Source organism: Eubalaena glacialis, chromosome 12 (genome assembly GCF_028564815.1).
Source record: "Eubalaena glacialis isolate mEubGla1 chromosome 12, mEubGla1.1.hap2.+ XY, whole genome shotgun sequence".
Lineage (NCBI taxonomy): Eukaryota > Metazoa > Chordata > Mammalia > Artiodactyla > Balaenidae > Eubalaena > Eubalaena glacialis.
The window spans coordinates 36,885,919-36,902,346 of record NC_083727.1 but is presented as its reverse complement, the minus strand read 5'-3'; the positions used below and the strand labels follow the sequence as shown (position 1 = coordinate 36,902,346).

General features: G+C 37.5%; 1 protein-coding gene across 4 annotated transcripts in view; it reads left to right on the top strand.

The window, feature by feature from the left end:
* Nucleotides 1-16,428, top strand: part of NCOA7 (nuclear receptor coactivator 7) — a 156,037-nt gene that overhangs the window by 35,282 nt on the left and 104,327 nt on the right. The gene's annotated exons all lie outside the window — the stretch shown is intronic.

The following is a 16,428-nucleotide window of genomic DNA, read 5'->3' as shown; positions in this document are numbered from 1 at the left end:
ATGAGGTAACTCAGAAAGTAAGTATTTTGTCCGTTTCACGTAGTGTAAGAGTCAGTATTCAAATATAGGGTTGTATCCAAAGGACATGTTTCACTTAGTAATAGTAAACCATGAATAAGAATTTTTGGAAAACAAGAGTTATACTACTAATTTTAGTGAATTATTTTTTCCTATTAGGACCCCAGAGAGTAGCAAGATTATTTGGGGAAGGAAGAAATCAGGCATCTAATGGGTGAACCATAGAAAGATAGGACACTTAGAATAAACAAGAACTAAATGTTTATTTTGAGATAATTGTAGATTCACATGTAGTTCTAAGAAATAATACAGAGATATCTTATACCTTTGATCCAGTTTCCCACCTTATGTAACTATTGTATAATAAATATCACAAGTAGGAAATTGACATTGATACAATCCACTAACCTTATTCAGATTTCACCAGGGTTTACAAGCACTGAAGCACTCATTTGTGTATGGGTGTGTGTGTGTGTGTTTGTGTGTATATTTAGTTCTGTTCAGTTTTATTACGTGTAGATTTGTGTGGCCACCATCACAATCAAGATACGGAACAATTCCGTCAAAAAGATCCCATGTGCTACCCTTTTGTAGCCATATTCACCTTCTTCCTTCTGCCCATCACTCCTGACAACCACTAATCTGTTTTCCGTCTCTATAATTTGTCATTGCAAAAATATTATATGAATGGAATCATACAGTATCTAATGTTTTGAGATTTTTTTTTCACTTAGTTCAATTCCCTTGATATCTCAGTCTATTCGGACTGCTGTAACAAAATACCACAGACTGAGTGGCTTACAAACAACAGAAATTATTTCTCGCAGTTCTGGGGGCTGGAAGTCCAAGACCAGGGAGCCATCATGGTCAGGCTTTATGTCTGGTGAGAGCCCCCTTCCTGGTTCATCAAAGGCCACCTTCTCACTGTAACTTCACGTGGTGAAAGCGGCAAGGAGCTTTCTCAGGCCTCTTTTATAAGTGCACTAATTCCATTCATGAGAGTTCTGACCCTCATAACCTAATCACCTCCCAAAGACCCCCATCCCCTAATACCATCACATTGGGCATTCTGTTTCAGCATATGAATTTTGGGGGTCCACAAACATTCAGATCATAGCACTTGAGATCTGCCCAAGATGTTGCATGTATCAACAGTTTGTTCCTTTTTATTGCTGAGTAGTATTCCATGTTATGGATGTATCGCAATTTTTTAACCCTTCACCCATTGAAGGACATTTGGGTTGTTTCTAGTTTGGGACTGTTACAAATAAAGCTAGGATCATTTGTGTAAAAATTTTTGTGTGAGTATCAGTTTTAATTTATCTGGGATGAAGGCTCAATGGAATGGCTGAGTCAAATGATAAGTACATGTTTAATTTTATAAGAAACTGCCAGACTCTTTTCCAGAGTGGCTATATCATTCTCTACTCCTTCCCATCTGCAATGTATAAATGATCCAGTTTCTTGGCATCCTCATCAGCATTTGGTATTGTCACTCTTTTTTATTTTAACCATACTGAGAGGTATATGGTGATATCTCATTGTGGTTTTAATTTGCATTGCTTTAATGACTAATGAGGTTCAACATCTTTTCATGTGCTTATTAGCCATCTGTCCATCTTCTTCAGCACAATGTCTTTTCATGTGTTTTGTCTGTGTTCTAACTGGATTGTTTTCTTACTGTTCAGTGTTGCGAGTTCTTTATACGTTCTAGATACTAGTCCTTTGATATGTGGTTTGCCAGTATTTTCTTTCAGTGTGTAGCTTTTCTTTTCAACTTGCTAAAACAGTCTTTTGCAAAGCAAAAGTTTTAAATTTTAATTTTAATGATTCAATTTATTAGTTTTTCTTTTTTTTTTTTAAATTAGTTTTTCATTTTGTGGATTGTGCTTTTGGCATCAAGTCTAACAACTCTTTGCCTAGCCCTAGGTCCTGAAGATTTTCTTTCATTTTTTCTAAATATTTTATAGTATTATGTTTCATACTTAAGTTGGTGATCCATCTTGAGTTAATTTTTATATAAGATGTGAATTTAGGTCAAGATTCTCTCTCTTTTTTTTTTTTTTTTTTGCCTAGGGATGCTCTATATAGTGATTTCAAAAGCTGTAGTGCCTTCGCAGTTTGCTTCCAAACTGATTCCAACAGTAAAGGTGACTGTGGTTCATGAACAACCTGCTCAGAGTTAACCACGTCTTGTTCCTAAGATGTAGAGTGAGGGGAGCCCCTTAAACTGAGAATGCAAGATGAAACTTCTGGAAGAACAGCATACTTTTTTCAACTCAGAAATACAAAATTTAATTGTCATGCTTGCCTTGACCTCTTGTGAAAAGTATTCTAGCAGTGAAAAAGAAAAACATATCCAAAAATGGAGAGTGATCCTAGGAGCATAGGGATAGCAGGACAAGGCCAGTAGTCAGTGGTACTATTAAAACAGTAAATCACCGTGATTAGTTAACTAGGAAATGAGAGAGAGAAAAACAAGATAAACCTGCAGTTTAGCTATTGTAATGCAGTTGCAGCCCCAAATGGTCAAGCTATTAAAAGCAAAAAGCAAACAAACAAAAACTCCAAAAACTTTATTATCAGAAAAGAGGCAGCCAAAGTTATAAATCTTTTCAACTGCCTCTGACTAAACTGTGGAATTCCATAAAGTGGAATCACCAACTGGACCTGCTTGAAAGCTGGCTTCTGACAACCTAGGGCAGTTTGCTCTGGAGTGTGTGTATACGGGCCCTCCAAGCAAGATCTCTAGGGAGGAATATAAAGAGGCAGGCCAAGGGTGCAGCCATACCACCTTACGCAAATCTCTGCTAGTGTGCAGAGGAGAGCAAAAGGAAGATTTGCCCTGATTTCTGCCTGCTACCACAATATGTATCAGAAATCCTAAAAATTGCTTTTAACGCCCCCCATCCCTTTACTCTTCTGAGTATTTAAATAGTTTCTGTTTTCTTGGTGCACTATTTTACCCTGTGGTTTCATAAACATTGTATGATTGTATGTAGTAAATAATCCTTTACCCACCCGCTTTGTTGATGGTTCTCTCTCTCTCTCTCTGAAGTTAACATCAAAGCAAAGTTCAGTTTAAAAGGCCCCATTTTAATAATTTTGGATTGAAATTAGTGATTTGAGGATCACCCAATACTTTCTTTCTTATAATTTATCTTGAAATATGCCTGTGTAGATCTACATGGACATGTGAGTCAGTATCACTACTAGATAAATCTATTCTGGATAAGCCCTATGGAGTTTTCAGGATCTCCTGGCTCTGCCCCACCTGGTTTTCACCATCTTCAGTGTTTTGTACCAGTTGTTTATTCCAGATCAAATGATTCATGAGACATTTTTCCATGCTTTTGCAAATAATTTGTATATACAAAATTAGTATATTATATATGTGTGTATTAATTCCTTGATACTTGACAAGTCTTGAAACCAAATGAAAAACTGAATTATTAAAGCAAATTATACTTTCTGTACTATCCTCTGGAGTGATCGTTATTCATTATGGCCCCTGCTCCCTCTTTCTTCCCTTGTAGTTAGAATACAGGTATTTTTTTTCAGAAGTGCTGCAAGGGCTCCCTTCTTCCACACTCATTTTGACATTATTTGGCTTTTGCAGAATTTAGTACCCTTTTAGTGATTTTTGTGTTGGTCCCTTTGTGCTCTTTGTATATATGTTTCATCCCCAAATATGATTTGACTGCTGTGGAAATTTAGACTCAAGGGGTTTGAGTAACTTCAATGAGATTACACAGCAGGTGGGTGAGACAGCATTTGAGCCCAACTCTGTCCTTCTCCATCCAGAGTTTATGCTCTGGATGCTGCCCGGGGCCATGTGGCAGCTCAGTGGCAGAATGGCACCCATAGAACACAGGTTACCTGACCTTGTGCTACTCACATTGTGGGTTGAGTAGATTTCTGTGGGCAGTCCTGGCAGCTTAACGTTAATTTATACCACTGTAAATTAATGTGCAGAAATGCATCCTGGATTCCAAAGATCTAAGTGACCTTTTCTAAAAACAACTTGTTTATAACTTGAAGACATCCCATAATCCATGTCGTATATACTTTATCCATCCGTAGTATGGTTAATGTCAGACTATTAACCAACCAAGGCAATAGGAAACATGCAGTCTGTATACCCCACCTTTGTAAGTCAGTGGTTTGCATTACAGTGATCCACTTTACACCCTAGGATTGCGTCTTGTCTAAAAAGAGTAGTTGCCCATAATAGAAATGAATGCAGAGATAACATTTGGACAGAAAATCTCAGCTTGCCCTCTTGGTCAAGTACAGAGTCTAAGATCCAGTGGAAGGCGTCACCTGGATGTGTCTGGCCAGTTGATCTGCAGCACTGCTGAGGACAACAGGGAGTGCTCCCAGCTCCAGCCCCACAGAGGCAGTCTTTGAACTTTAGGGGAAGAGCCCTCTCTTTGCGGTACAGCTGGGCTAAGAATGCATATACCATGTGGGTGGAGTGGTGTGGTGTGAACTCTTGCCCTTCCTTTAATTAACAGTCTCTAATTGTTTTTTCCTGCTAGCCAAGGACCATTAGAGAAGAAACTTAGTATGTCCCAGATTTGAGGGAAAACTGTATTATTACCAGTTGTTGGATTCAGATATTGTCATATTGCAGAGTTTAATTGAGTTGGTATATGAAAAGCAAATAGACCCATTTTAAGTGCTTGGTACATGTTAACTCTATACCTTCTTAATATTTGGTTAATATCGTCTCAGTTTTACTATGCCTACCGATTCTAAAGTTAATAGTAATAGCACTTGTGGTGCTTTCTAAAGTGCTTTCCTGTGCATTCCCTCACTTTAACCTCACCATGATCCTATGAGTAGATAGAATTGCAGATGATGAATCTGTAGTTCGGAAGGTTAAATAACTTGCCTCCAATCACTTAGCCTTGAAATGGAGGGTCTGAGCCCTGAACCCCAGTCTGCTTTGTCTGTATCTCTGATTGTTTTTCTTCATTCCATGTTGTATCAGTTTAAATAGCATTAAACATTAATTTTTACTTTGTCTGAGAGGGGGATTAGAACATATTCATAGCATCATAAGTAGGGGAAGTTGAATATGGATTTGGATAAATGTTCTAGTTAACTTTATTGGAAACCATGTCTGATTTCAGCTTCTAAGAACCATCCTAGAGGGCTGTTGGCGCTGTTAGGTACACATGCCTGTAGTGATCCATAGGCCTATCCAAGGACAGTCTCGTGTGTGACCTTCTGAGCTCCTCTTTGCTGCTTATGTGTTTACAGTCATTCTCCCCCCAGATGGGCCATCTGGAGGGAAGGGACTCAGCAATAGTTCAGTGCTCTTTCCTTGTGCCTTGTTAAGTACTGGTTGCCATATAACAAGTGTTAAGTATTTTTTGACCAACTGACAGACTGAGAATATTTAAAACAGCTTCTTTAATGTAGGATATAAATGGTTTGTGAGTCTTAATTTTTGTCACTATAAATTTTTCAGTGTTCAGGAATTTTATTAATCTTAAAAAAATTGAGAATATTTTAAAACCATTTCCTGTGAAAAAGCTGTGTGTGCCTTATTGGAAAATATTACTAATTACCAAGTAAACTCTTGCCTGAGCTGTAATGTCGTTTCAGGCTTATGTTTCCTATTTTCTTGATTTGAATTCAAATCAAGTGGCTCTTAAGGGAATATTTACATATTGCTTGTCATTCATTACTGGGAAAAGCAGCCATGGCCAAGTTTGACCTGCTAATGCTTTCAGGAAATCATTAACTTTTTTTTTACAGATTAAAAAAAAAATGCATATAAACATTTAGCCATTAACAGTTAGAATCATGCTTTTGGCTTCATTTTTAAAGAACAGGCAGAGTTACTTGATTTAATTCCATGGAGAATACTGCTTTTCAAGCTGTGGGTTACCAACCCATTGGGGCGTCATGAAATCAATTTAGTGGATAGGAACCAGCATTGTTTTAATGGAATGGAATAGAATAGCTCAATCTGGACTGAGCTAGACTGAATAGAAAATATCAGCATGTGTCGTATGTAGTCAGAATAAATAATATTTCATGAAAATTTTCTTTTAAATATTTATAAGGATGTTTATATTGAATCACAATTAAAAATTTCTTTTTATTGTGGGCCATATTGAACAATGACTCATTGATTTAGAGAATTCTTTGGTGCTTAGTATACTGGCAGTGAGGTTATTTTTCCTCACTGAAAAACAAATTTCCTTGATCTAACATACATTAACCAGTTGTTCAAAGAAAGCTGTACATAAGGTACTTGTTATATAAATATACTTTCCCACAGTGCAGTGTAATGGGTCTCACTAATTTTAAGGATAAATGACAAGCATGTCTCTGTTTAACCTGAAATTCCCTTGCCGATCTGGACTGTCCCAGATCCTAGAGCGAGACCCAAGGAAACTGTAATTCAACAAAACCACCAGATGGAACTAAGCTTAGGCAACTTCCGCTTTGGGGCCTCCTGGAGGTTTCTTCTCTGTAGGACTACTTACTGTCTGTGGAGCTGTATAGTTTTCTCTTCTCTTAAATGAGAATAATAATAGTACCTACCTTTTAAGATTGTTGAGAGGATTGACTGAATTAAAATGTATAAAGTCTTTGTAATAAGCACTATTGAAAAATAAGCACTAATGAATTTTAATATAAAAGCATGCTGCCTAAGTAAGGAATATAGGAATAAATGAGAAATTGAGAAAAAGCAAGAATAAATATATAGGGATAAATTTTGTGTACATCTCAGGGAGTTTATCTATCCCTTAAAACTTGTCCATGCTCTAGTCATGGCCTTCAGTGAAAGACCCAAGACATGACTCCAAGACACAGAAAGACCAAAGCACGTGAAAAATACATGGTTTAAGCCACCTCCCTCCTTCTTAAATGTTGTTGCTGACAGTCAAGAAAGACTTCAGCTGAACTCACTCCTGAGTTTGGATTTAAATTTGACATGACTGGCTCAAGATACTCTTGTCACATGCATTTGAAACTGTTCACTGTTGCTGGTACAACAACTTTTCAGCCAGAGAAAATTGAGTTCTAAACCAGAAAATGCTCTGTGCTCACAGCTCTGAAAGTTCATCACTTATGCTTGTAGTCCGGCATGTTGGTGATTTTAGTAGAAATTTTCCTGCCTTCCCCCCCGACACGCACACAAATTCATATCTGAAAATTCCTACACTCTTCACCCCCTCTAACTCATAAGTCAAATGCTGATTGCATTTCCTCCCTCACATCCTCCCACATTAGTCTTCATGAGGTACACTTCAGATATGTCACTTCTGCATCCCCAATTCTTTTCTTGAATTTGAGGTTCTGCACAATATGGCTCATTCCTATCTTTCTGTCTTTATCTCCTACTTCGATTTTCTATACATGTCTTACTCTTTGCTGCTCAGAACTTTGCTTTCATTATACAAAGAACTGCCCTTCACGATCCTCTTTTTATTTACAGTGATGTCAAACCCATCACTCTGGCACACCCATCTTTAATTATGACATTGTCTCCTTGAGGCCTTTCCTGTTTCATTTAATCCTTCACCACCACCCACGCACATAACTAGATGTGCCCTCCCTTGCCACTTGAGCCAAGGCATTGCTAGGCTTCCTTATCCCTTCTCTTGGGGCCCTTAACATAGTCTGTCTTTGGATACACCCAGTAGCACTCTCATTTCTCTGCCTTATTTGCTCGTGTTATTTATTGTCAGTTCTTTTTCGTTTTTGTATTCCTCACAGGGTCTAGCTTCATGCCCTGCGCCTAACAGTCATCCACTCTGAATGATAACCAACATGTACTATTTAACAGAGATTGATTTGTGTACTTGTCTAATCTCATAATTACCCTGGTATCATCCTAATTACAGACAAAGATGCTAAGCTGTTATCATAGATGTAATTTGCCAAGGTCACATAATTTTGAAGTAGCAGATCTAGGACTCAACCCTGGTATGCCTGACCTCACAGACCACAATCTTAATTATTATGTCATATTCTTCATTAAACTATGTTGAATTGAATTTCATAGAGCTTTATCAGTTACCCATAAGTAGGACTCACTGATCTAAATGATACAATAATTAAATGTGTTTAAGTACTAAACTGATATTTTCTGATTTTCAGTGTAGAGAAATTATTAGGAACTTTGGAACAAGTTAAGGAGTCTCCGCTCTTTCAAGGAAACTTTGTAAGTCCCTACATACCAGTGAAAAAGTCAGCAATCTCCTGACCTTCCTCTATAGTTTGGGGGTATATCAAGGATTCCCCTATTATTTCTTCTCTAAGTCAGAGTTGGAGGCCCTAGCAGGTGAAAATCTCCCAGCCTGGTCACTTCTGTTGTAAAGACAATGACCTGGTGCTTGTGCCACAGGGCATGTGTTCATGCATTTTTACTTCCCTCTTCCTTCATTTACCATTTTAAATAAAGTTTGCATAACCAAAATGGTTAATGTCCCATTTTCTTTTCTGTACTCATTTTGTGGTATATTATGCCAGTGAACATGCCGCAGGCTTGCCTACTTGTTTTAGCTTTTTGCTTCTCACACGTAAATGAAAACAGTATTGAAAAGGATAGTGGGCCAGGTTTAAAGAGACTGGGCAAGACGTAGGGTGGCCTATGGTTTGCAAATGTGAATCGGCACCAAATAGACAGATGAGTCAGCACCACAGAGCATGAATCTGAGTGTCCTAGGGATGAGAAGGGAAAATGTTAGTTGGATTGGGGGACCTGGATCTCTTCCCAAAGCAAGACGTGATCTAGCATCTGCTGAGGCAGAAGGTGCTGGAGAGCAAGGAGGGCTTTTCTTACTGGTTCCATTACTAGAACCGTGCAACTGATTTCACTTGGAGAAGAATCAAAGGTGACTTTGAGGTGGATATATCATGTACTGAAATGAGAAATGTAGCTTGGTGGTTTTGAGACAAGGTTTCTTTAGGTGTGAACAGAGAGTATGATGTACATATAGAAGAACCAGAAAACAAGGCTATGGAGTACATCACAATTTAAAAATGGTATTTATTAATGTACTTATGGAATACTTGACAAACTAGATGGCCAAAATACGATCCTATGAACTTAGGAAATGGTTAAATTAGAGGCCAGTTATTCGTGCTTAAAATATTCTTTTCTATACTTAGAAAAAAAGCAACCATGAAACCTAATTATATTTCTAAATCACTCTGTGGCATTTGAAATACAGTTTGCACATACATGTTCAAGAACACATCTGTTGTACGAAGCAGAATAGATTCAACATTGACTGATCCTGCTTTTTAGGTGGCATGATTTGAATCAAATTACTGTCATGGCTGATTTGAGCTAGGTCATTAATCTTTCCATTAATTTTTCCTGTGTATGTGAAAATGTTACTGTTGATTATGACAACCTTGGTGCTTGTTCTTCACAGTTTAGAGCTTGAAGAGATTTTGGTTTAGAAGTTCTGTAATATATAATTTAAAGCAGATGAATTTTGATATTTCAGATTAATTTTGTTAGCACAGCAGAAAGCTGAATGGTGATTTGGTTATTTCATTTTCAGAAAGTAATTGAAGCAGATGCTGGTGAGGTCATTGGGGACTGAGCCATCTCCATTTCAATGGCTCCATCATTTTTCTTAAGTGGGGGGTAATTCCTTTTACTTTGCTAAATCAACTGCTTTCACTAGATACTGAGAGAAATTTGATTGTTTTTAACTGCAACTCTGAGCTTATGTAATCAGGATTTCAGGATATTTTTTCTTTTATAAGAGTAGATGTATTTTAAATGTAAAAATGAGCAATATGTCCACATTATGTATATGAAAACATAATTTTTCTTTTATAAGAGTATATGGATTTTTTAAAGAAAAGAAATAGTTATAAACACATGTATTTATCTTTAAGTGAAATTTGCACTGTCTTAACAGGTCATTGAAAACTTAAAATTATAAAATTGATTGAGTTATAAACCTAATCTATGTAATCTTTACCTTCCTGTTTATTTTTAATACATAGGAAAATCTTTCTCTAATTTTGAATTTGGTTTTTATATTATCTGATACAAGTAGATACTTAAGACATCTCCTAGTTCTCTGATCTAATCAAAGGTAAGACTTTATTAGAGTCATTTGATGTTTATCACTGAATTTGAAGTATAGTGTTGTGTTAGGAGGAGAACCTTATGCATTGCTTATATCTCAGACAGACCTTATGTGCCTGCACCTGTTAAGCCCAGAGGACAGAGTGCCAAACACAGCAAATGTGGATCTTGCTCTTATGGAGATTACTTTTCACAAAGACATTAAAGAAACACATAAATGCATATGTCAATAGAAATTGCAGTGTTTGCTCTGAGGGAAAATAACAGGATGTTATGAAAGAATTGCAAGGGAACTATCCACATTAGACAAGAGTGATGTCCAAGAAAGAACTCTGGAGAAAAATGACATTTAAGCAGATCTTGGGTATGAGCGTGAATTTCCCACATGATCTATGTATTTAGGAGAAGGACTGGGGAAAAAGGAAGGGAGGGACTATTCTAAGTAGGGGGAAACACTGGGCTTCACATCCTTAAGGTGCGAAAAAGCTTGGCAGGTTCTTGGATCTGCAAGAAGGTCAGTGTGGCTGGAAGAGAGTACATTTAGCGAGGATAGCACAGGAAGGGTGGAGGGTAGTCTGGGGCAGGTCATTCAGGGCCTTGTTGGTGATGTTTGGGAATAAGGATTAAGCATGGGTGGAGGTGCCATGACATGAAATGGGAAAACTAGAAAAGTAACAATTTTGAGAGGGAATCTCAAGACTTTAAGTTTGGATGTGTTAAGTTTGAGATGTATATGAGACATCCCAGTGGAACCATTGTATGTACAATTAATTGGGTATGTGAATCTGGAGTGAAAACAGAATGGTCTGGGCTGAGATAGAAATTGAAGAGTTGTTGGCCCCAGCCTTAGGAATGGATGAGATCATGTAGGGAGAGTGTAAAGTGAAAAGAGAACAGAAGAAATGGGGAACAGAATTGGGTAAACCCAACATAGTGATCTAGTAGGATGAAATCCAGCAGAAGTGGAATCACAGCAGTCAGGAGAACAGAGCAGGCATTTGAAGAAGGAGAGAATGATCAGAAGTTTTGAAAGCAGAGAGTGGTAAATTGAGATGTGGACTGAAAAGTATCCATTAAGTTTGGCCACTTGGAAGTCACTGATGATTTGAATAAAAGCAGTTTCAGTACCATGATGGGAGAAGCCAGTTTAATGTAAATGGGGAATAAGGGAGTGGAAGCAGAGCTTCTAGGCAGTTCTTCTCGGAACTTGTCTGGGAAGGGAAGCCAAAAATTAGGGCCATGGCAGGAGGGAGATGTGGAGGTCAAGGAAGAGTATGTTTTTGAAGATGGAGGAGGAAGAGAAGCTATTTGAGCATGTCTGTCAGGTAATGGATATGATCATTCAGACAGGGGGGTCCCTCAGAGAGGCTAACTTAATGACTGACCCTTGTGTAAAGTCATGAGAATATTAGCAAAGCAATAAAGCAGGAGATGAGCCACACCAGGTCGCCTGTACCCTGTCCATCCAGGGTCTGTGACGACTTTGTTGTGTATATTGATGATACCACCCTCTCCTTTGCTGATCGCTCACTGTGTGCCAGGAGCTTTACAGATATGACCTCGTTTAAATCTCAGGACAACCCCTGTGCTAGATGATGGTATTTTCCTCATTTTGACAGATGAGGAAACAGGCTCAGAGTGGTTTAGTGACTTCCCAACTTACACAGCTAGCAAGTAATGGAGCCGGGAATTCTTCCTTCTTGTGTCCTACTCTAAAGCCTTCATGAACCACTACCCCCATAGCACCCTCCAAGTATAATATAAAAATAGAATAAATCTGTTCCATAATAGAAATGTTCAGTTGTAATATCTTCATTGAAAACTTTATAGAAATTTTCCCATAAAAGGTTTTTTAACAGTTACTTAAATAATTTATTAGAATGTGCCCTCTTTGGAGTATATATCCAAAGGTAGTTGGAGAATTCCTAAGTGTTTAAGTTTATAGAACGTTTGGGTTTTATTTTAAGAAACAGATGTACCAGCTTGGAATTAGAGTACCTTGGTGGTATTAACTTTTTTTTTTTTTTTTTTTACCAATATGGATTTAAAAATAAACTAAAAGTGACTGAATTTTAAAATATTAATGTTTTAATATAATTATTCTGTTATAGGTGAGCATCAATCGTTCATGTCTATTTTAAATGAAAAATGCTAATCTTAATGCTGTGGGCAGTAACATCTGTATAGGAACTTGATGGACAGTATGTTTGATGAGAAGGGCTGGTTGGGCCTGTTGAAGTATCCTCTTCTGTGTACAGAAAGCAAGGCACTAGCAAATCTTCCTGCTAGTAAATAATAATGTGCAGTGGAGAGTCTGTATGACTTGGATAACAGCTGGGAAATTTCTTTTCCTGCGTTCAGAAATCTAATGTGTCTCCATGACTTTCTTTTAGTACATAGTTTCTTTTATAGGCACATTGTATGAGAAACTTCAGCCCCTCTCTAAGAGTAGGTCTGAGATGTAGAAGCGTCAGGTAATATAGTAACTAGGTAATGTCCTGGGGGCTTGAAAGAAGTGATTGAGAGATCAGAAAGAAAAGACAGCATTTCCTTAAATAAGTGTCAAGTTTATATAAACTTGATATCTCCTTTTCTTCCACTCTTCATCTTACTACAGGCACCATGTCTAAGTTCAGAAACATAAAATCTTTTAGTTGAAAGACAAAGGTCATCTGGGCTACCAAGCCATGGCCGGCAACTCCGCTGCATCTGACAAATAGGCCTTTTCCAGCCTGGATTTGAGTTTTTCCAGCCAGAGGAATGTCCCAGGGACTCCCAAGGCTACTTGTTTCTTGCTTGAAAAACTCTTGTTAGTAGACAGTTGTTTTTTAATTTTTAGTTAAAATTTATTTCCTTTCAACTTATTCTTCTCATTCCCAGTTACTTAGGATCCACACAAAATAAATAAAATCCCGCTTTTGTATATTAGCATCGCATGTATTTGAAGACAACATCATATTCTCTCTGAACCTTTTCTTTTCCAGGCTGACTATCCTAAGTTTCTAAATCTCTTCACATAAAATAGTTTTCAGATTCTTCACCATCTTGGTATGGTCTTGAATAATGTATTTATAGGAATATTACTTGTTATCCTTACTTTTGTTAATACAGCATCATATTTCATTAGTTTGTTGACAATCATATTCACACTGAGGGAAAAGAGTGTTTTTCCTTGTGAATTGTAATTTTAATTTTATCTTGTTTTCCATTCATTATTCAATTACCAGGAAGTTTGAAGCCTGATTTTCAACATCAAACCTATTTGCTGTCCTTTCCAGCTTGGGCCAAATTACACAACCTGAACAGCATGCCTTCTATGTCCTTATCCAAATAGTTGATAAAAATGCTGGATTGGAGAGCTTTATGCAGTCTGGCATATTCATTATTTAACTACTACCATTAGTAGTTAAATAATTATCTTTAAGTCTTTCTACTTGCTGTAAATCAATTTTCTCTAAGTTCACTTAACCAAATTCTCTAGCTCAGCTATTTCCATCTTACTTTTAAGAAGGTAGCAACAGACATTTTCAAGAGCCTTAGTGAAATCTTGATATACTGCCTCCTGTGACATGTTCATCAATATGCCGAATCTAGCAGCCCTATTAAAAAGATAATTATTTTAGTTTGTATTCACTCATTTTAGCATACCAATGGTGGCTCCAAGCAGCCAATAATTCATCTTTAAGTAATCACAAATGATTTGTCTAATATCTGTCCGTTTATTTTTGGGAGTTGGTATCAAGCTGCTTTTAGTGTGTCATTTCTAGAATCTCTGTTTTTTTTTTTAACCAGGATTTTTGGTTTTTTCTTTTAATCTTTTTCCGTGATTCTTACTGGTAACGGTTCTACCACTCAAGGAGTTGCTTCTTATAGGGCTAGAGACTTCATCCTGGATTTCATTTTCTTTTTAGCCATGGATGCTCTATGCTTTTTAGTTTTTCACCTAGTCTGTTTGATAGAGCTGCAAAATAGGATTGGACTAGATCTACTTTCTCTCTCTTGTAAGTTAACTTCATCCTGGGTGCCATAGGCAGCGGGCCTATTGCTTCTCATCCCTTCATCCTCTCAACATCCATAGAATTTCCTTGTTACTTTTTCCTTTGCATTGTTTACAGACTTCTATTCATTCTGATCTTCAGCTGTCCATTGTTGTTCTTACAGGTTTGTGTCATTTGTTTTTTGCTTTTGTTTGAGTTTCATTATGTGCCTTTCTGCCATCCCTTATTTATGCCCATTGAAAACATGGGTTCATCAGGAAACATTTGTTTCTGGAGATGCTTTCTGCTTTGTCTCTTCAACAGGCTCGTCTGTGATGGAGTTGGCAGAATTGTTTTGAAAGAACATATGCCTCTTGAGCCATTTCCCTTTTAGACTCTGGCCTTGAAGTCATACTCATCTGTCCTTTCCCTCAGCAAACATTTGTAAGAATGCACAGTCTGGTGTAATAACAGGATGCTTATAAGGTAGTAACAATGGGATAAGTACTGGAACCGGTGTGACTGCCAAGTGCTATGAGTGTGGGGCAAAAGAAGTGACTGTCCAAAGGAGCTTGGGCATCATCATCAAAGAGGTGACATTGAGCTGTCTTCAGACACCATGAAGAGAGAATGAAGGAGAGAAGACGGTGTAGATGCATGGTCACATGAAAGTGCATGGGATTGCATGTGACTGGGACACTGAGAGAGATTTCCTTAGATCATTTGGGTGAGTTGTCTTGCACTATCTACTGTATACTTAGAAATCTTCCTTTTGATTTACAGTCACAATCTTCAGCTGAAAGGTAAGGGGAAAACATCGTTGAAGACCCAAATCCACAAGATTCCTACCCAGAACTTCCAAGTCACTAGAGAATCATTTCAGTTTTTTTCCATTGTGGATCAATCCCTTGACCATGTGTCTGGACAAGTTCCTCTTGACTGATGGTTTTGATAATTGTTAGGAGGTTCTCTGCCACTTTGTCCTAACTAACCCAACCTGGTCAAATTTTGGTTGCTTTCAAACCCCCCTCCCTTACAGGGAGCCCCCAGTACTTTACTCTTTCTCTTTTAACTATTATAGCAATCAATAAAACAAGCACTGAATTAATTTATTACTTGCTAGGTAAGAAGTCACACACTAATTCATTGGTAATGCTAATGAAGGATTGAAGTTTGAATTCTGGAGAGGAAGAATGAGTCCATAAGCCCACAAACAATTAGTTTTAACAAGTCTCATTTGTCATTGGTCAGTCAAGAGGCTTCATTTATGGCCCATGAAGATCTAGGGTACCAAAGATGCTCAGAAGTTGAGTTTTTAATTTTTTTTAATATTAATTTTTAAAATTTTATTGAAGCATAGTTGATTTACAATGTCATGTTAATTTCTGCTGTACAGCAAAGTGACTCAGTTATACATATATATATTCTTTTCATATTCTTCTCCATTATGGTTTATCACAAGGTATTGAATATACCCTGTGCTATACAGTAGGATCTTGTTGTTTATCCATCCTGTATATCCTGGTTTACATCTGCTAATCCCAAACTCCCAATCTTTCCCTCTCCCACCCACCTCCCCCTTGGCAACCACAAGTCTGTTCTCTATGTCTGTGAGTCTGTTCCTGTTTCATAGATATGTTTATTTGTATCATACTTTAGATTCCGTATATAAGTGATATCATATGGTATTTGTCATTCTCTTTCTGACTTAGAAGTTGAGTTTTTTAAATCAGCTTTGGCTGATGGGCTACTCAGAATTCACAACCAGGTATAATGAAACACAGCACCAAGTTTACCTCCTGGGGAAGTGCTGCTACGAATGGGAAGTTCTTTGGCAGGACTCATGAAGGACAGCTAGGATCTCAGAAGCTTCTGTGGTTTTCCACAGCCAGGCTGGTCCAGATCTCACACCAGTGTGATGTCATCATCCTGTGTCCCCAATGTGGCACGGTCTCTGAGCCTGCTCTCTCCCCTGCCACATGTTCTGCCCACCAAAATTCTGTTACTAGTTTCATTTTCTCTCTGGAGCCACTGAATAACTTTCTTTCTTGCATCTTATGTAAATTATTTTCCAACTTCTAGAAATTGTGTTTAATGAAACTAATTTTTTCAAGATAAAATTTTGCTCCAATCTGTGTGACCATAGAGTAAAACTGTTGGTCCTAGAAATTTAGTGACTTATTAATTCGAGGTCATAAATTTTAAGTGATTCTCATAGTTTGACGTCATCATGGAGAACATGATAAATTAAGGAAAAAGCAGAAACCAGGAAAGACAAATGTGCTCATAGTGAAGATCATGCACAGACACATAAAATATTTAGTTGTCTAGGCAGACAACTAAAACGCTTAG